This window comes from Anas platyrhynchos, chromosome 3, assembly GCF_047663525.1.
Source record: "Anas platyrhynchos isolate ZD024472 breed Pekin duck chromosome 3, IASCAAS_PekinDuck_T2T, whole genome shotgun sequence".
NCBI classification, from domain to species: domain Eukaryota; kingdom Metazoa; phylum Chordata; class Aves; order Anseriformes; family Anatidae; genus Anas; species Anas platyrhynchos.
This window is the reverse complement of record NC_092589.1, coordinates 42,750,084-42,771,334: the sequence shown is the minus strand read 5'-3', so window position 1 is coordinate 42,771,334 and position 21,251 is coordinate 42,750,084. Positions and strand designations below refer to the sequence as shown.

The following is a 21,251-nucleotide window of genomic DNA, read 5'->3' as shown; positions in this document are numbered from 1 at the left end:
TCACATGAGATGCATGAGAGGAAAAGGAGGCTTAAAACATTCACAGTACAGCTACTTTAACTCGCTTTTCTTACTCCTTTCAGTTTCTTGCTCTATACCATTATACAATATCATTCATAGAAAGCATTTCTATGTGAACTGATGGCTGAAGTCTATTTTATCATGAAAGGTCAAATTCCTACTGCCAACCCATCCTTTCTGGACTGGACTGTAAAACGAGGGCTCCTCATGCAGCCTTTGCTCTCTGGCTAGCCCTAGCCCAGTACAAACAAAGCCATTGACTTCAGCAAGCCTGCTTGTATGAATAAGCCCTGTAAGATACAGTCTGTACGTTCCAAATTGCTTCTTTTTTTTGTGCCATTCACACCAGGGATTAATATCTGTGGGGGGTTTTTGTGAAGCCTTCACCCTCTTGCCCTTCCAAAGTCCAGCAGTAGCTGTGACTTCGAAGAAGCAGCTAATTTTTTATTTTATTTTATTTTATTTTTTAAATCCGTACAGCCCCTTTGTGAAACAGCCCTTTAGTTTACCATGAAAATTTTTGTCTAGTCCTCAATACAAAATCTCCAACTGCCGTTCTTGGAATACTCTTGGAAGGGCTGAAAGCCAGCGCTTTGCATTTCCCACTGCCAGTCGATACTTCTCTGCCCTCTGTCAACATTACAAAATTGCAGAATGGCAGTGGCTGTGGAATACAAGTTGTCCATGAGCTCACCTTAGAAATGACGCACTGAATATTCATTTGTTCCCCATTGCAAAATGTCATTTTTCCATGAATACTGCTTGAAGCAGTACAGAGAATACATTTGCATAAACCATTTGTTAGAAACAGAAGACTCTTTGTGAAGAACTATTAAGAAACCACATAATCTACTTTTCTGTTCTTATGCAAGTTCCAGGGAGAACACAGAGCTCCTTTGTAAACAGAATCTAAATACAAGTGCTGGGTATGTTTTTTCTGCAATCAAGATTCCATAAATAATAAAATTGGAGTTCAAAACCAGAAGTACCTGAAATTGTTAAATGTAATGTTAATGATTTCCTGGCAGTAGTTGAAATTCAGAAAGTTTAACACTACTAATATACATGCAATTTTGACCGAGTTGAACTCCCCCTCCCCAGTTCTGCTAAATAAAGCTGTAATTAATCTGCAGTAGAAATTTTGGTCTCTCCAGTTCCTGGGGAAAGCATTTTTATAATACATCAGGGGAAGCTGATTCTGTAAATTCAGTTGTGGGTTTTAATAGCCTTCATAATTCATTGCTGTCTCAATGATTTTCTGCTTTTATTGCCCGTCTGAGCCCTTTTGTCTAGATAGGTGGCCTTGAAGGTTGCTTTTTTTTATGATACCACCTTTCCTCCTTAACGTTTCATTGCCCTTCTCCAGTAGCTGATCTCGTGCACACTTAGAGAGGCCCTCCACCACCTCCACGATCACACAGATTGGGAAAAGTAAGCCAGATAAGTCAAGGCAAACAAAGCCCAAGTGTGGCACACTGAGCAGCCAAAGAGATTACCGCTCATGCGATTAACATCTTTTCATGCCCCTTCTCCCACTGCAAGATGGTCTTGTTTCCTTTTCATTGGACAACACAGTTCAAGTATTTACTTGTTGCACTTCCCTGCAGTGAATTACTTGGGAGGTTCTGCCATTTCCTGGGAGCCCTTCTGTGGTTGGAAAGATGCAGGGGCAGTGCTGCGCAGTGGGGAAACTCTAGCAAAAAAAGGGCTTTGAACATGTTTTGCTAGGCAGTCTAGGCAGGGAGCACATTAATGTAATCACTTTCTGTTTTACTAATGGATAACTCCTAGTCTGTAAAGAAATATGAAACCTTTGCAGATAACATATGCCCTCAACATACAGTGACTGCCATTTGGATTAATACTATGCAGCCAGTTACCTGCAATTATTATCATCAACAGTCATATGGGCTAATTACATTTCACCTTTACTCGGGGTGTATTGATGCCCTGCCAACACTCATTTACACCAGCCAGCCCTGCTTGGTGCTGGGTGCCTCCTGACACCACCAAAACCAAGGTGCCCCGCTGTTCCTAGGGTAGGGTTGAACCTGGCTGCAAGCCCACACCACTGTGTCTTCTGCGCTGGATTTTCCAGCCGATTACCTCCTACGATTCAAATGGAAAATAAATAAATCAACATTTCTGTTGATTTGTAGGCAGCAACAAATGCAGGAGGTCTCATTTAAACCATGCAATCATTGCAATTATCCTCATTTCAGTCTGTATAACAACGTTGTATACTCGCACAGTTCTAGACTCAGCACACACGAAATCCCCATGAGGTTACAGTTTCACAACAGGCTAAACCCAAGCGTAAGTAGACAGAAATATTCCTCACTGCCCACTCCTTACAGTGCAACCCAGACTTGAGAAAAGTCAAGATCAAATCCTTAATCCATCAACATCTCAGTTAATTATGGAAAATAGTCCTCAGTCAGAAAAAGGAATGAAGATCTCTCAGCAGCTATAGGCAATGGTATTGGTCAAATTCTGGGAATGTCTTCCCCGGATTTTAAATGAATTTATTTGCTTCACACCTGTTTGGTGTTTGCTTTCCATAATGTTTGTGTGATTAGACTTTACTGGCTCAAATATTTGCAGCAAGTGGATTACTGGAAAACTGGAGGAAATACATTTCAAAGTAAACATGAAATTATTCCTTCCGGATGTATTTGTTCACACATTCAGTGCAGAAGCAGAGCCAAACCAATCTGAGGTCATTTGGCCGGTTTTCTCCAAGCAGCACAACCTGAATGCAGCTTACCAGTGACTCCAGCCAAAAATTAAACGCGTATCTGATTAACCGGACTGAGCTGTGTTCAACTTGTATATATTCAGAAAAGAGTCTACTTTCATCAAACTGAGTCTTGAGGGCTTGCTGCAGTCCCGAGTGAAGCTGAAGGCTGTTTTTCCTGTGGGATTTGTACTCCAGGATGTGGAGTGCATCCCATGCCTGCCTCCATCTCCTCTTCCTGCACCTCTTGCCCCTGCCAGTGTGTGCCAGCTCATGGTGAGGACATGTTTAAGTCCATCCACCAACCTCCCCGACTAAACTAACCAAGGAGCAACACAGTGAAAATCCGAATAGTATTTGGTGGAAATAGGAAGCATTTAATTTTAGCTTACGTCTGATCATGCTCTGGAGGGTTTGGTAAATTCCAAATAGAAAGCACATAAGATAATCACAAGCAGTAAATGCCAAATGGAAAGCATGTTAGATAATCAGAAGCAGGTTTAAATGTTTTAAAATGCATTGGCAGCAATATCAGTATTTTTTTTGTATGCGTGTGATCATTTGTTCACTATTATTATTATTATTATTTTTCACAAATTGATTTCAATATATAGTGAAAGAAGTATTTATTTTATTCCCTGAAGTTTTTTCCACAGCAGATGAGCTTCAGATGCACATTTTTTCTTAGCAGAATACCTCTGTATTTTGGCACATAATGGCTCATTCAGTACCAGTCAACAAAGTTGATTTGGTAACTGATGGTGCAGGCAGAGAACAGAACAATTAAGTCTGAGATTAATAGGAAAGGCATATACCATGTATTTATTCTTCCATCTGTCTATAGAACTGAGAACTTGAAAACAGCTGTGCATTTTAGGTGAATTATTTACTTTTGGGTAGTAACAACACTTAGTTTAGCATCCATGTATTCCACAGTTAGCATCCATGCTGGAATGCAACAGCGGGCCAGGTCATAATGTTTTCTTTTTACAGTGTTAATATGCAAGTCTGGGACAAATTGGGTGGCTTCGAACAGGGCTGTGGTGGTCTGGAGGCTTTATTTTGAAAAAATGCATGCTGTTCAAAGCTCTCATTTTTGTTCCGTGTTTATGAAATACACTGACTGAGCTTCAGAATACTAACTTTTAAGATGGTAAAATTCTGATCAGTTTTAAAGGTTTGTTAATTGTGGCTTTCTGCCTGCTTCTGTAAAGTCCCAGCAAGAATGCAGTTTTTCTGCTGGATCCTTGAACTGATGGCTGTCACTTGGCTTTTCGGGCTGAGATTTTTGAAGTGATTATTGCAGCCAGACACCTAACTGTCACATGCTAGGAAGCCATTCCCTAAACTCTTCTGAAAATTTCAGTCCTTCCAATAACATCAAAATGTGGGTTTCTATGTGGACCAGATGAAATTACTCTACAGAATATCTGCATAACAAATGGGTAAAGGGCAAGTCTATTCTCATTTTGTGCACGATTGCTCTTCTGGCTGTAGAGACATGGAATCAGTGGAAAAAATTTGGATAGCCAGTTGGAAAACTCAGTCCTGCATATTTTTCTAAAAATAAATGATTGCTCTTTAGTAGAGAAAGAGGAAAATATGAAAATAATCCTTATATTCAAAGTAGGCTATATGTCTCTTTTCATAGATTTTCTTCTGATCTTTATGTTGCCCTTATTCCATATTTATATTGATTTAAAATTGTATCTGCATATTCCTCCTTTCATAAATATGTTAATTGGACATATATTTGTACTGAGAAAGGAATTACTAAAAGAAAAAAAAATCCAAATGTTTTATATACTTTGTGGTATGCTGAAGTGGGGGGGATTAATATGAACCCCAAGCACAAGAGGTTCTGGCAAATAGGATTATAGAATCATAGAATGGTTTGGGTTGGAAGGGATTACATGCTCTGCCCTTCGAAACCCAAACCGGGCACATGAAGTTTTTTGCAGAATGGATGTCGGGCCAGGGCAGAAGGTTTCATGAGCTCTTGCATCCATTCTTTCTTTCTGGTCTGTCTTGTGTCCAAAATAAGGTGCTGGCAGCCAGCAAGTTGCTGCGTATCGTGCAGGAGCACTAACTTGTTAGATGAGTGTTGATTCCAGACTCAGTGTTCCCTCAGCTCTCACTTGTGACAGTGATTGCCAAAGTTAGTGGTGAATTAGATAACGTGGGAGGAACAAGCATAAAGTACTCCTTTGAATTCCTTCAAAATTTTTGAGCAGTGACACATCATATGGCCTTATGTTCTTTAGACAGCCTAAGGCCATGCATTGGCTAGGGAAGAATGCAGAGTCATTATTTCTCACTCTGTTTTCAGGCATGAAACTAAAATGTGACATGTGCCAGAACTGAAGAGTTCATTTCTTGAGCAGTAACCAGGGCCTGGTGAAAGACTAAGTTAGCAGAGTGGCTACAGTTTGCAGGAGGCCACTTCCAGGTCTTAAGAGAAGAAGACAGGATGAGAGGGGCAGAGTGGCAGCTGTGCTGTTTTTCAGGAAAGTTTAAGACAGTGCTCTGGCACAGAGAAAGGGAACTGCTGGAGGCACCTCAGCCCAAGCACTTAGGGGGCAATTGCCTACGTGCTGCTTGAGCCTCACCATTCCTGAAGCCACTGGCTCTGATGGGGTTATACCTGTGCCACACAGAAACATGTAAAGCTGAGGAGGATCCAAACCTGCCTGTTAAGCCAGTATTACTGATGAAGGCTTGGGAAAAAACAACCCATCCAAAATGAATTCATCCACGATATGGATCCAGGGTGGGCGGAGCCATCACACGAAAGCAGTAGGTAAGTTTATTGGACAATAATTCATTCTAATATGCCTGAGATACCCGTGATATTTAACACCTGAACAGAGTAACTGACACCTTGATGTGATGGCATCACCTTGATTTCAGGGCATCCCTTCTTCCATTTAAATTGATTCCTTTTCCAGTCATTGATCTGTCTTGGAATCCTTTTTAAATTCATGTGAGTTTTATTAAATGTTGGGTAATATGCGACCCTATCAAGTGAATGCAGTGTCCACTTGGGAGACTTTTGTTCTATTCAGGCCTTTGTTGACATGCAGCAAACTCTGCTGTGGACTGCCGGGGGGTGGGCAGCCCAGGCTGAGCCTCACTGTGATTGATTTGCACAATAGGAACAAAAATATTCCTGAAACTCTGAGATCACTCAACTCTTCCTGCCAGACTTCCATGAAATATAACATGCAATCAATTTAGCTTACAGCCAAATTCTCCCCTTTCAGCCCCCTCTTTCCTTTGGTGTGTCAGTGAAGATAAATGAAAGAAGCAATAAGGAGTACAAACAGCAGTAGCAACGAAAGCAGCAATTGCTTGTGTAGGGGGGACTTGTGGTGCCAGGCCAGAGCAGAACCCACAACAACTTGACCAAACACAGGAATGAATGAAAGGTCCTTTTGAAGGGGCAAAAGAAAGACTGCGTTGACCTCTTGGCAGAAAGAGGAAACTTCAAAGGGTTTACAACAGTTAAAAGACCCAGCTATACGCAGCAAAAATGACTTGCATTGGATGCTAACACAGTGAAACTAAACAACCTCAGAGTAAGAGATATAGCAGAAGGTAGAGTAGAAGGGGTCTATTTTCCGCTAGCCACTGGAAAAATGTGGAAAAGGCTAATTCTGGCAGTTTGGTGTTGGGCGTAGGATTCTTTTCAAAGCTGTACATGTGAGGAAAGGAGAGAAATTTAGAAAGAGCTCCTAACAGACTCGGAAAAGTTAGGCACATGTTTTCTTTTCATTTTTTCTCACCAAGAAATGTTCTCATCATGTGCTTCTTTTGGAAACATTTGGCAGTTCCTTAGGTATGACAGAAACTATGTTTGAGGAAGTTAGAACTAATGAAATGGGGTATTTAAAGAGAAACCTTCTGAATGATCTGAGTGTTGTATATGATTTATGAAAACTATATTAAAAAGGGGAAAAAAGTGCTAATTGCCTGAGATAGTTGCATTCCACTGTTTTTCTTCACCTGGGGTTCAGGTTTTTTACTTGCTCAGTACAGCTTGGAAAGTATTTAATCACACGTGTAGTTTTAAGCATGAGAGAGGGAGCTGCTGGCTGCAGGGAGACTGTGTTCAGCGTTAAGCAAGTGCATAAAACCCTTTGCTAGACTGAGGTCTTGAAGGGCTCAGTCTCCGAATTCCAAGGATTTGAGAGCAAGAAAGTCATAGCACTTCAATGAACAAAGACTTACCTCCTTAATCTACTCTAGTTGGGAAAGATAAGACCTCAAATAGAATCTACTTCAAGACTAGATTACACATTAAGATAAGCATAATATGATAAGGAAGAACTGACACAGCTTCTGTAAGGGCAAATTGTGCTGCTCTGTCTTTCAAGAATTCCTTGAAAAAGTGCATAAAATAAGGGATGAAATGAACCTTTTGAACATAATTTATATGGAATTCCAAACCGCTTCTGATCAGATTTTTTATTTGAACTATTTTGGAAAAAAGAGATTTAATGCAATTTGTCAACAAATGATTCTGAGTCCGTATCAGTGAAAGAGGATCATAGACACTCCCAGACATACTTGTTTTCAACCAAAGCATTCGTTCTTCCATCCATCTATCAGCATTCTGGCAGCTCTACTGAAAAGTAGTATGTGTTAGAAAATATAATAAACTTCTCATTATCGTAATGGCCTTTGATCTAACAAGGTTCCCTGAGGAAACAGATATGAATCATTGTGAGTATTAGTTTAATGAATATGCCTTTCCAAAATAAACTAACAAAGAGATGGATTAGAGAAATACTTTATAGAAGTAATATCTCACTATAATAATGATTTAATAGAAAATTAGGAATGATACATTTTCAGTTGCACCACAGTTCAGTTTTGGATGCCTTAATATAAATTGTCTTGGTATGAATAGGAAGCGTCTGGAGAAGAATAACAAAACCAGTTAAAGTTATGTGAAGATTCACGTGAGTGATTATTTCAACTACGGGCATTTGACATCCAAAAGACAAGGTTAACAAAATATCAGCAAAATATGCAAAATATGCTTTCTTAAGTTTAAGCTTTGTCATGCCCACATTCAAATTAGTGGGCTTCTTATGTGCTTAAACTAAGAATATGCCTTCCAGATGCATGGGCTGTCCTATTCAGCCTGAGAGATGGGAACACATTTTCATATGAGCCATTGACATTATTTTTTATAACTACCTTCCACACCACAGTAGTCTACAAGTCCCTTGTATTCACAGCCCATGAGCTGAAAACAACTGGCTTAGATGGGACTTAAAGGTGGTTTCAAACACACAATATTGAATATCAATTCAAAGAGCAGCCATCCATTTCTTTCATCTTTGCTCCACCATAGAAAAATCAGAAGGCTCCAGATGCAATTCATGCAATACATTCAGGACATTTATTTCTTCAAATTAAAGGAAATACCACTTTGTCTAGTCTTAAGAGTACTCAATTTGGGATCCACTGGTACTTGTAACTCTTCAAACAGGGAAATAATATTAAAATTTGATTTTTTTCTCTGTGGTACTTGAGTATCTAAAAGTTTGGATTGTAAGTTTTTAGTACAAGTTCTCACTTTTTTTTTTTTTTTTTTAAATAACTTCCAGTTTTATTTTTTTTCTAAATGGAGATTCCATAATACCATTTTGCAGAACTTTGTCCTATGATCAGTAGTATAAATGAACAGGGGAATTCATTCTCTATTCTTTACCAATAAATAAGATGTATGCATTGGACCAAATATGTATGGGACCAAATATCAGTTTAGAAGTCATTGTTTTTCTAGAGTACAGCTGATATCAAAGTTCCAAATGACTAAGACATTAATGGAATATAGCCTATTAAGTTGGTTTAATTTGTCTCAATTATATCAAACCAATAAAGTGAGATGAATGTGTAAGGTGAGACTTTTCAAGTACCCCATATTAAACCTCTGTAATCATATTAGACATGACATGAAAATAAGAAGCTACTGCCTTCTTTTCTGCCTTGGTCAGTTGTTATTCAGATACTTTTAAGAGGAAACTAATAAATGGTATATGCTTCAGCCTGTTGACTCACAGACACTGATTATTCTTTATGTGTGTAGTTGCAGTAGCATTAAGATTGATTGTGCTAGCTCACAGGCAGCAGCTGCCATTTACAAATGCCAGCTAGTATTTCTCATGGGGATTTGTGATAGAATACAGAAATAAGGCAGAATTACTGCTATTAGCTGACTTTTTTTGTTTGTTTGTTTTGTTTTCTCTCTTTCTGCAGTCATACTGTGTGTTTTCACAATATTTTTTTTTTTTACAACACGAGCTGATTTTCAAATAAATTTGACAGATGCAGCTGAAATTTCAAACAAAATCAAGTTCTTACAAGTAGTGTTAGAATCAGTGTTCAAGCAGAAGAGAGAGGGCATTTGAAGCCGTCTGTCTAAAGAAGAGGCTGCTACGTGCATTTATTATACAACCAAGAATCTATACAACCAAGAAAACTAAGCAGCCCAAACAACAGGGTTTTGTAATTATAATATCAGATGCAAGAAATGCTTCCTCTAGCCAACCTGGTTTATGCACATCAACTCATGTTGTGTACCACCTTGTGATCACACAGCAGCATTCTTTCTGTGGCTACATTGCATTTAAGAGACAAGCCATAAACAAATTCTTCTCTTTTCATACAGATGAAGTTCCCTTGATTTAAGATTAACAGAAATAACTACTTGGTGTTTTACACAGCAAGGTATGCTAATACTGGAACTGTAACCCAAGTACTGCTACTTATTTCAGAACCTGGTGCCATATTTATGAGTTTAGGTGCATGTGTTTGTACAGATATGTGTGTGTGTATGTATGTGCATACATTTTATACATTGTGTATCTGGATAAGACTAACAAAGACTATCATTTTGGGAGCTTGCTCCAGTGAATTCTGTTTTAAACAGGACGTATTTCCGCTGGTTTTACTCACAGTGAATAATATCTACTGGTAAATGGATTTACTCCATTTATTTATATCAGATTACTCATGGAATAAAGAGCTAATCAGTAGGAGGGAAAGCTGCTGCCAAGTTTTTCAGTTTTATCACCAAGACTAGCGATTTGTTTTTTTCTGTGCCTTAGTTGCTGGAATAAGGGAAGTTCATGAGAATTTAAGCTTCCATTAAATAGAGTGACTTGTTAGCCTTCCAGGATGTGGATAAAAGTTGAAAATATGAAGCAAATAACCTCAGAGGGTCAAGAAACAAGAAGTCAAATATAAACATTTTTCTTTCTTCAGACATTCTCATGATATCTCATAATTTTCCAGTGTCAGTGATGAATGAATAATGGTGTCAGAATTTCTTCCTCCAACTTTATAATGCTATATGGGGTGACTTCAGCCAGGATGAAATATAGACTTTTGGTTTTCTGCATGAAGAGATGGATCAGCATAAACAATATGTGGGCCTGAAACAACAACAAAAAGTACTATTATAGATCAAGCAGAAATATGGTCCTTCATCTATGACAGTTGTCAGATCTATTAATCTCCTTTCTGGAATCAGATTGCTGAAACTATAGCAAGTTTTCTTACCAAGTACAAGAACATGTGTCCCTGCTCATTCAATACAAGCTTTGCTGTATAAGTTTCCTGATGACAGTTTTGCAAAACTTCTTCTTTCAGTGAAAGACAGGCAAAAAGTCTGGAAAGTCAGAGGAGGTAAAAAGCAAGAACATAACTTGTATGTAGCCTGAGGAATAATAAAACAGCAAAGTAATAACAGGAAAAGGGATTCAGAACTTTGAAAGAGAATACTTTCTGTTCTTTAGCTTCAGGGCATGTCTACTCTAATTGTATAACAAATAGAATTGCATCAGACAAACTTTATACCATCAAGAGGAGTAGAAACTAATAAAAATATATCATGCTGAATTTGGCTGTTTAAATGGTTAACATAGCCTGATAAACCTGGGAAGAGTGGTAGTAGCTTGCACATTAAAAAAAAAAATATATATATATTTATTATTACTATTGTTATTTGTGTGTGTGTGTGTGTGAGTGTATGTGCGCGTGTGTGGACTCCAGCTTCTTCTGAAATTAAGAAGACACACTAAACTTTAAAAAAAAAAAAGTAATAAATTGCAACAATCTAAGAAACTTCAGGACCACGCCATCAGGAATAATGGCCCAACAGAAACAGCACATACTTTAAGAAACACTATTAATCAAAATTACAAAAAGAAAACCAAGTCTAATGAACTCAGCTTTGACTTCCCAGAAGTAACAGTTTTTCTCTGCTATGAAGGGTATTTTGGATGAAGCCAAGTAAAAAGAAGTTAGAGCCAAACCTTTAAACAGAAGGTAATCAGGTACTGAAAATATCCTTAGAATCTTCCTGTCATTTTATTTTCACTTGTTATTTTACCTTTGGCTTGTCCCCAAAATAAGCCATGTTTCCTGAGATATAGCTCTCTGTAGCTCTTGGTGTTGTCTCTCTCTCCCCCTATGGATACTCTCACCAGTGAGAGTATCACATGGATATGCTCTTTTGCCATTCTTTATAGCAATTTCATCTCTAGCTGTAGAAGATTATATTAAAAAAAAAAAATATTTGACCCGCCTTTCCTGGTCAGTGCCACTCTAGCAAGCAATACATCACTGCAAGAATGTCAACTTCGTGACCTATTACTCAAATGAGGCGCCAACTAGGAAGAGTGAGCTGAGAGATCCAGGAGTTTTAAATTTATTGCCATGATACATCGGAAAATAAAATAGACCCTTATAGTGCAGAGAGTGGGAGGCAGGGGGAAGAAAGTTTAGGAAGTCTCTCAGGTCAATCAAAGGCTTTAAATAATCTGTTTCTGGCAAGCAGGGTTTCCTTTCACATGAAACAGCTAATTCTGCTAAGTTCATTTTCATTGTGAAAATGGCAGAATCTTTTTTATCCTCCCTCAGAGCAGCCTTTAGAATAGGTTTTGGACAGGCTTACAACATCATATTAAATTTGGATGGCTGAAGATACACCAAGCACTTCACTTTTGTCTCATGAATTGTTGTCCTGAAGCAAGGAAGACCAGTTCGTAACTCAGCTGTTGAACTGCTGTCATTTTTCAGGCCAGCTTGTTTAAGTTGGCTCTCATTTCACGGGAAACAGTTGAGGCAGTAATGGACATTCAGTTTGCCTGTCCTGTCCCTGCTAAAGCATGGCTGTTCTCCTTCCTTCTTCCAAAGTCTTTCCAACCTCAGGTTTTCCTCATGTCATTTGGGTAGATACATGCTCTCTGCTTTGTTGGTCTTCTCTTTCCTATTTCCATTTCACTTTTCCAGAAAGATGTCCTTTCTTTTGATTTTTTAAAATTCATGTCCTATTGACTCATCTATTCCGGGCCACCCCTTCAGGTATATGTATCCTTGAAACAAAGCTGGGAAAGCAAATAAAATAAATTCTTCACAGACACGAACCCTGCTTGCTTTGCTGATGCACTCCAGCCCTGTTGCCGCTATCACTCTTGTATGTCTATAAACTTCATGCTCTTGCAAGACAGGACTTTTTGAGGACTTCTGTAGCCAATGAATTAAAGAAGTAGTAACAGAATCTGAAGCCTGATGTCCACATCACAATACTACTAGAAAGCAACTGGGGAGGAGGGAGGGCTGTATCTGTAAGCCAGGGCACAACATTTTAAGCTTTAATGTAGAAACTGAAGTGTCCGGTGCTGATGAAAAAAGGCTGAAGCATAAAATTCAGTGTAGTCAGAGGCAGAGCTCTTCATGCTTTGTACAGTCTTCCTTTAGGGGACCTGAAGAAAAAAGAATGACTACAGGAGACTCAAAAATAGGATATTAAAAGGATGAGCAAAGGACAATTTCAGCCTACCCTCTGGTGTGTGACATCCTATATTTTTGAGTGCTCCAGTATGATAAAAATTTCACAGACCCTCCAGGCCTAGAGGAATTTTTAAAAAATATGAAAGAGTTCAGAGCCACTTTGTGTTACAGTATTTTATTTTAAGTGTATATAGTTTCACAGCTTTTGCAGTGCCAAGGCTTTTTTTCATTAACTTTGTATTAGATATTATGAAGTAATAGTAAGATATTAGCTCACTTCCCTTAATACAGAACTATACAACTCCACAAAGCATTTATGAATTAGTTGATCAGACTTTCGAGAGACCTCAACCCATCAGAATGGAGCAATAAACCCTCTGTGCCAAATTCTGTCATAAATTGTATCTGTATGACTCTGTTGCTGCCTGCAGTTGTTTCGGTAGGATTTTGATGGCAGAAGAGGAGAAAACTGAATCCAGACTATTGATACAAAGGTCTCCTAGTGCATATGCAATAAGTACTAGCTTTTCTCCCTTTTCAGTCTCCTATGGCCTGTTCTTGGAGACCAGTCCCGATACAGCTGTGTTGCTGGGTCATTTCCCCAGGCTGACTGAGACCCTCTCTGCAGTCATTTGGGATCTGTCTGCATGAAGTTTCCTGTAAGATCAAGACTTTTTCTGCTTGAAAAACAAGACAGTCTAATTCATTATGTTTGACTGACATCCAGAAAAATTAAGCTTTAACTAGAAGAATATTATGTTACTACTAATAATGCTAATATTCATGATAGTATTATTGGTACTACATTTTCCTATTACATTACAGTATAAAAATATGTTATTATATTATTTTTATTATTACAATTTTTTACCTAGTCTCACTGTAGTGAGACCACTTTTATATGTAGAGAGGGAAATACTTTTCAAAAAACTAGTTTCATTGCTGCTGAAAATGGTCAGTTTTCCAGGCTCTGGCTTTTTGCAGGGATAATCCTCAGCACAGTAGTAAGCCAAGACACCGTAGACTGGAAACAAAAGTGTATGACTCAAAAGAAAGGCTCTCATTCATGGCAGAATTACTGCAGCAGATCACACTTCTGTGCTGGGACAAAGCAATCTCTAGAATGGTGTGATCTTGGCTGAGAAGAAACAGTTAAATCCAGTCCTCCATCAGTTTGGTTTATGGTGTCTCACAGGTTGACAGGAAGGTCAGTCCCTATGAAATAGCTCACCTTTCCCCAAGGAACCATGAAAGGCTGTGCGGTGCTCCCTCGTCCAGGTGTAGCCATGAAGGAAATGGGTTACGCACATGCAAACATGCTAATGTAGAGGTGTCAAAGCAGCTGCCGACACTCCTTGCTATTTTGGCACATAGAATCCCCTTTTTTATACAGTAACAGGTACGAAGTGTATTTGAGCATGGCAACTTATAAAGCCATATTAGATTTTTATTTTTATTTTTTTAAATGGCAACACAGCAGTGGAATACATAGACTTAACCTTATCAAAATAAGTATTCCTTGTGTGCTGTACATCATGTGATTTATAGTAAGGCTTCAGGAAAGACCAAATGAAACCCTGGAGTGAAATTGGCTCAAGATGATCAAGAGTAAGATTAATGATCTGGCATTCTTTACCCATACCATTTTTAGTATTTTACTGGACAGAGAAGTCACTTTGATGCTAGAAGTCCTACCTATACATTTATATTTTAATCTACTGGTTTTTATATTTTTCATATACTACAATTTACATGCATGAACAATCTCATAGTACAGAGCTGGTGGGTGGTTTGGAGCTCTGTTTGTCTATGGCTGCAGGCACATTTCAGTTGACTGCAGAACCAGGACAGGGTAAAGATACAGTGGATGCTGCAAGGAGCTCATGTTATCTACAGCTGTCTGTACTTTCTAGCTGCCTTTAGGACCATGACATGGTACAGGCTGTGACATGGCCATAACATCACCAGAGCTGGTGCACAGAATTAATATTGCAACACTGTGACATGGGTTTTCCAGCATTCAAATGAGAAGAAACAATAAAATAATAGCTATACTAAACTATACAAAATAAAGTAAAAATAACAAAGCACAGAAACTGGTAATGCTGGGGTGGGAAATTAGCTATAGGATCAATTTAAAGAGTAGCAGCTCAGCAAAGATTAAAAGAGAAATTGAAGCAGCAGGTATTACCCACTGCCCCATTTTAAGGTTTTGTGTAGTACTTGCTGAGTTTTGTGTGTTTGAAGGCTGAAGTCTGGAAGAAAAATGTGTGTAGTCTGAAAGTGTTATTTCACACATTGAAGACATGTCCAACACCCAACTCTGCAGCCACCCAAATGGGCTAGATGTTTTAGATACTGTTCCACATAAACATAGTTCTCTGTTTCAAACAGCTTGGTAGCTGAAGATGTAAGCTTACAAATGTCTATATTCAGGTATGGTGTTCCTCATGTTATGTGCAGAAGTATTTGCAGGTTTGGGTTCTGTATAAACAACCAGAAAATGGACATTGCAGACTTGAAAATCATGACACTCAGTCTTACTTCTAAGGCCATTTTTTTAAACCTTTTTGGATTCAGAAATCAATGGGTTTAATACTCTTCAAATGCAGATTTGCTTGGAAACTATTCAGGGTTCTAAACTTGGGGGAGAGACTCTGGCAAATATCTTCTACTACATTCTTCACTCCAAAAGCCATATCAAAATGTAGCGGTGACGTAAAAGACCTTGAGCAAGAAAATTTCCCTGTTGTGAGTGTGCTGGAATATGGCTATAAGTGTTTCTGTAAGGAGACTTTGCTACGGACAGACTGGACATGGCACATCAGAGCTAGATTCACAAGAAATCTCTGGTAGTGTTTTGATCAATGTCTGAGGTAAATCAGGTGGTTCTCCAGTCCTAAAAATAGCAATAATAAGGTATTTTGGGAGTTGGTTTCATCTTATTTTCCCCAAAATATGAAGTGCCTTCATGAAAAGTAGTACAGACTATCACTTGACATTTTTCATACAAAACCACCATTCACAGCAGAGCAGGCCCTGTGCTGCCAGCAAAGTCGGCCCTTCACTTCATTGTTTGTCACTGAGCTGTTCCTACCCCAAAACATCACAAACTAGACCTGCTCCCCTAACCATAGTAACTCTCCAAAAATATTTCCCTGGTAACTCTAATGGACTTTTGTATCAGTGTTTTGGAAGCCACTGCCAGTCCCTAGGCGGCTCCTCAGGCAGGTCTGCTGGGGATGCTGCTAATGGTGGGGCTGACTGGAGCGCCAGGCCCACGCCCAGCAGGCCCCAGCTCGCAGCATGCTGCTGGGTCTTTTTAAATGTTCTCTTTTCCCAACACAAACCAAAATAAACAAAAATGTCCGTAATGATGATGAATGCCCACCAAAGGCTAAAATAATGTGCAAGTTTCTAATTTGTTTTTAAATATAGCAATTTTATTTGTGGGGTTTTTTGTGCAAGCCTCTCAAACACCATTAAACTCATACTCAAATATTTACAATGTGTTTATACTTACCGTGTTCACCTCTGAACAAATTGTTTGACCTTATTTGCAAATGTGTTACAAGAACTCCCCATGACAGATGATCTTTCATAGGAAATCACAACATGTAAGTGAAATTGAAGCTATGCTGCTGCCCTGTGCAGTATATCAAAGCGCTCTGATCTCCCTAAAACATAAATTTGAAGTGTAGCCACCCTGGCAGACCCTGGGTGGAGATTGAGGAGAGTCCTCCTTTAACCTTTAGTGCACAAACGTGCACTTTACGGGTCAGTTTACACCGTACAAGATGAGGGCACTCTGACATGCAAAACCAGAGGGGTTGATGCTACCCAGTCACTCAAATCACATAATTAATGTGCTTCTGGGTTCCAATAATAAACAATTCTGATGTCTACTCACTACAGCCAAACTTTCCTGGCTACGTAAACAGCTCTTTTCTTAAAAATGGCTCTTATCCAAAATGAAGTTTTTCAGCTATCAACCAATCCTGCTGTGAGTTTATATTTCAATGGTTGGGGGGACCAACTGGTTTAGTTTCCCACTGATTACATTAAGATTGAAAGAACTCATTAAAGAATTATTTATGTTTCTGTATCTATAAATTTTATGCCAACATTTGCTCACATTATCTCCAGACACAGTAGTCACACTTAAACCATGTAATTTTAGCTAACTAAATATTATTCTAATTATAGAACTAATGGAAGGTATGGAAAACAAGAAAGAAAAAGTGAAGGAAAATTAGGATAATTCACAATATGCTTTTTAATATGCAAATAGCTAAAAAAGGTCATCATAGAGTAAGAGGGGCAATACTTGTTTTGTGTCTTCCCCCACTGAGGAAATGAAAAGCTCATTAACAAAATATTTCCCATTTGCTCACCAATTATTTTCATCAGATACTTCTTTCATCACTTATCAGATTTACCAACTGAGCTCTTACTGCAAGAGACGCACAGCAGTACAGCCTGTCCTCCCTCAGGTGACACTGTGCATGCAACTTTCTGGGTGAGAAAAAGGGTGAAGAGTCCCCTCTGCCTAGTGTCATAACCTGGTTCTTCCTTCCATGAATTTTATCTTGAACAGTTTCCATTAATATCATCGAAGCTGCTATAAATCAGAAATCATGATTTACAATATCTGTGTCCAATAATAGAATCAGGCCAATTGCAATTCTTCGAACAGGAGTCTAAACGATGTCTGTTCCCAGTTTAGACACAGTCTAGACACACTACATGCATCATTTTTTAGCCATCCTAAAGCCTTTCTGGAAGGACAATAATTCATACTCATGTAATCATTGGGTCTTTGTTGACATGACCAATAAGCAAGTCAATTGGTGTCAGCTGTAGTGGTGATTTTGTGACGGGAACATCTGTCCGATTTATTCCTGATGAGACTTAGTCTTGGTCACTGTTAATTGGGCTGGGATGAAAGCTCCAGATCCTATTACAGGTCCTTGGAGTAAACTAGTTACTCATAATTTTTTCACATGGTTATCTCCTTTGATTTGTAAAATTGCTTCCACTTGATGTTTTGGGCCCAGGTGCCTTTTGAGGAATAATAAAATTTTGCAGCAAGGCACTGACAAAGCCTGATGTTCCTCTCTACCTATCCCAATAGTTTAGGAGATGTTATATCTTCCCCAGCCCTTCATGGTTTAACTTTTCATGTCTGTTAATTAATCATCCTGACACACAGAGTTCAACCACACCAAGAAATGTTGTAAATATCCTATATATAGTTCTGCAATAAGACTAGCAACTAGGGATTTCTGCTTTGTTCTTTTATCACACATATGTTTTACTTTGATGTAAACACTATTTCAAAAACAGTAAAAAAAGCTTTTTTTTTTTTTTTTTGTGTTATGCATAGATTATTTCATAAACATATGCATCCTGTCAGACACAGTAATAATTAGAAATAGCTGTAGTTTCTTTGCTAACTCTATATTATTTCAAACTGCTTAGATTTAAAAAAAAAAAAAAAAAAGCTGAAGTCAAATGCACATCCTTTTTGGAGTAATGTTCTTGATTCTGCATAGAAGCTCTTTAATTTAAATTCATTTGCCTGGAAAAATCAATAGGACTCACTTAAAACTTATTAGTAAAATTAATAAACAGTAAGCACAATAATATCATTAAATATTTTTAATTGTACAACAATAAAATTTCAGATTCAAAATCCATCTGGGCAGAATGGTTGAAGTTGTTTAAATCTGAAAATCTCTCATGTGAAATTAAAGATGAAATTCAAAAACATTCTTACAACAGCTCTGATTTTGTTGTCATTTGTAAATACTTTTTGCTATTGAGGCAAACACGTGACATGTATCAACTTCAACTCTACCATGTAATTCCAGTCAAAGAAAAATTTAAGATCAGGAAAAAAAAATCTTTCGGAGTGAGAATGCTTTTAAATGTCTCTTGTCCCATGCAGTTCTGTGGATAATATTGGAGTGCTCTGTTAAATATTAACGCGTGTATTTTTAATTAAACATCTCTGAGTGCAGGTGGTACTAGATGGTCTCTTGATAACAAAGGCAAAGTTTAAAGGTTTTATTTGCTCTTACACCTGTTCATGCAGTGAGAGTTCTGTAATAGTTAAGCATAGCAGTGCCAAATAAAAGAGAAGTAAAACTTTTAAAAAACAAAACAAAACGAAAAACACACAAACAACAAAAAAAAAATGGCTATCATGTTGCTAGCAGGTTCATGTTCATTGTATTTAAAGAATTGGATCCAAAAATCAGTCAATTCTACAAAATTACTCACAGTGCATTCAGGATGTCTTGGGCATTTATATATCACCTGGAGTTTGTTTGGTCTGGCTGCAAGGCAGAACATCTTGGCCAACCTCAAAGCCTCTGCAAAATGCCACAGGTCCAAGTTGCATTTGTCCCTTATTGCACCTTACTAAGATTCATGTTTTGTGAGAAAGCATGATATTTTCTCATTGAGCTAGACAGAGTCCTGTGGCTCTAAACTCAATGGCTTCATCTAACCTTGGCTGTTAAGATTAGGGCTTGACTTAAAATGGGCAATTGTGCCAACCCACTCTGTGTCTTTGTGTCTTTCACTTTCAGCCCCACCGCCCCTCCCCCTTATTTTTCTTGTTTATTTTATAAACAAACTTTTCAGGAAAATTCTGCTTTGCATGGAGTTGTGCCAAGTGACATGCTTAGTGAACTGTGTTACCCTTGGATAATTAAGAAGAGCTAAAAAACAGGTTTATTATAAGAACTTTAGCTGCAGAACTATTATTGACTCTGTGTAACTACCAACAAAACAATCCCCCACTGATCATTCTTCAACTTGTACTTTTGAATAACATTAAATGAACAAATCTTAATGTCTCTGAAGATTAATGAAGTGGGATGATGAGAATTTTTATTTTTATTTTTAAATAAAGATCAAGAAGTAACCTTTTCTGCCAGATGTTTTTAGTGCAACTTAACGAAACCAAATGGCACAGCATCTTAAAAATTAGATTTGGCTCAGTGGGAATTTCTATTGCAATTTTATTTTCTCCAAAATCATACCAACAAGCAGAGAACAAACAAAAAATATTTTTCTTTGATGATGTTGCAGATACAGTTTTTAAAACTATTCAGATGGATAGCAGATAATCTGACTTTTATGAATCTCACAGCGTGTCTGTGACTGGTGTATTTGAGATAATATCATAGTTATCCATCACTGAGAGACTGGCAAAGATGTCTTCTCTTTAATTCTTCTCCAAAAAACATGGGATCTGGTCTACTTCCCCTTCTCCCCTCTCCTCTGAGGCCAAGGAAATTCTTTCTATTTGCTCTTCCAGTATTCAAGGCAGAAATAGTATTTCTGCTATTAGGGAGGCAGTGAAATTACACTGATTCAGCGTTTGGGTCTATGAAAATTTAGCATTGTTAAAATGATTGATGATTCCTTGATTCCTGCTGCTACCTGGCCCTACAGTGCAAGTGGTGCCTGACAGAGTTCAGCACGAGCAGATGAAACTGAGTTTTTCTAGCTTGCCAAGCTCTGCTAGTATTTTTATGACCAGATGGAATTCTAATTCAAAAACAAACATGTAGCAGGACTTCCAAATTTAACTAAATATCTTAATAGATAAGGAGATAAATCACTAATTACCTGCTGCTGATTGCTCATTGTTCATTGTTCATAAATAAATGCCCTTAGAAATCCTTCAGCAGTAATGATATCAGCAATACTTATCAGAAGCAGACTGATGCCTTTTGTACAAATGACTCTGATAAAGACTCTGCAAAGCAGAGCAGACAACAATTTGAACAAGTGGAACGAACAAAGAGGTGTATGGCTTATCTTTTCTGGCATTTTCCATGGCTTCAGAGTGTCTGACTGTGGAGCCAATGGGAATATACACTTTCCATGATAACAGTTACATATGTGGCCTGCTCTTTTGATGTTGTCTCCACCAGAAAATGCACAGTCTCCTGTCTGATGATGCAGGACAGGGCAGCTCTGGCACATGGGATCAGCCACCACTTCATCTATCCTGGCCTCAGAGTGGCAGGTGATTTAAAGCTCTGTCTTAGGGTGGTTTTCTACATACAGCTGCCTCTATTGGTTTATTGATTTCTGGATAAATGCATTTTACTGTCTCTTTCTTCCTTCCTTCCTTCCTTCCTTCCTTCCTTCCTTCCTTCCTTCCTTCCTTCCTTCCTTCCTTCCTTCCTTCCTTCCTTCCTTCCTTCCTTCCTTCCTTCCTTCCTTCCTTCCTTCCTTCCTTCCTTCCTTCCTTCCTTCCTTCCCTCCTTCCTTCCTTCCCTCCTTCCTTCCTTCCTTCCTTCCTTCCTTCCTTCCTTCCTTCCTTCCTTCCTTCCTTCCTTCCTTCCTTCCTTCCTTCCTTCCTTCCTTCCTTCCTTCCTTCCTTCCTTCCTTCCTTCCTTCCTTCCTTCCTTCCTTCCTTCCTTCCTTCCTTCCCTCCTTCCTTCCCTCCTTCCTTCCCTCCTTCCTTCCCTCCTTCCTTCCTTCCTTCCTTCCTTCCTTCCTTCCTTCCTTCCTTCCTTCCTTCCTTCCTTCCTTCCTTCCTTCCTTCCTTCCTTCCTTCCTTCCTTCCTTCCTTCCTTCCTTCCTTCCTTCCTTCCTTCCTTCCTTCCTTCCTTCCTTCCTTCCTTCCGCAGTAGTTATCATAGTTCCCAGTCCCAAA

General features: G+C 38.5%; 1 long non-coding RNA gene across 1 annotated transcript; it reads right to left on the bottom strand.

The window, feature by feature from the left end:
* Window positions 1–7,206: 7,206 nt before the first annotated feature.
* LOC119716655 (uncharacterized) lies at window positions 7,207–19,081 on the bottom strand. The gene is made up of 2 exons (XR_005265035.2): window positions 18,854–19,081; window positions 7,207–10,206 (listed from the first exon to the last, which is right to left on the bottom strand). It is a non-coding gene; the product is annotated as an uncharacterized lncRNA (long non-coding RNA).
* Window positions 19,082–21,251: the final 2,170 nt, after the last annotated feature.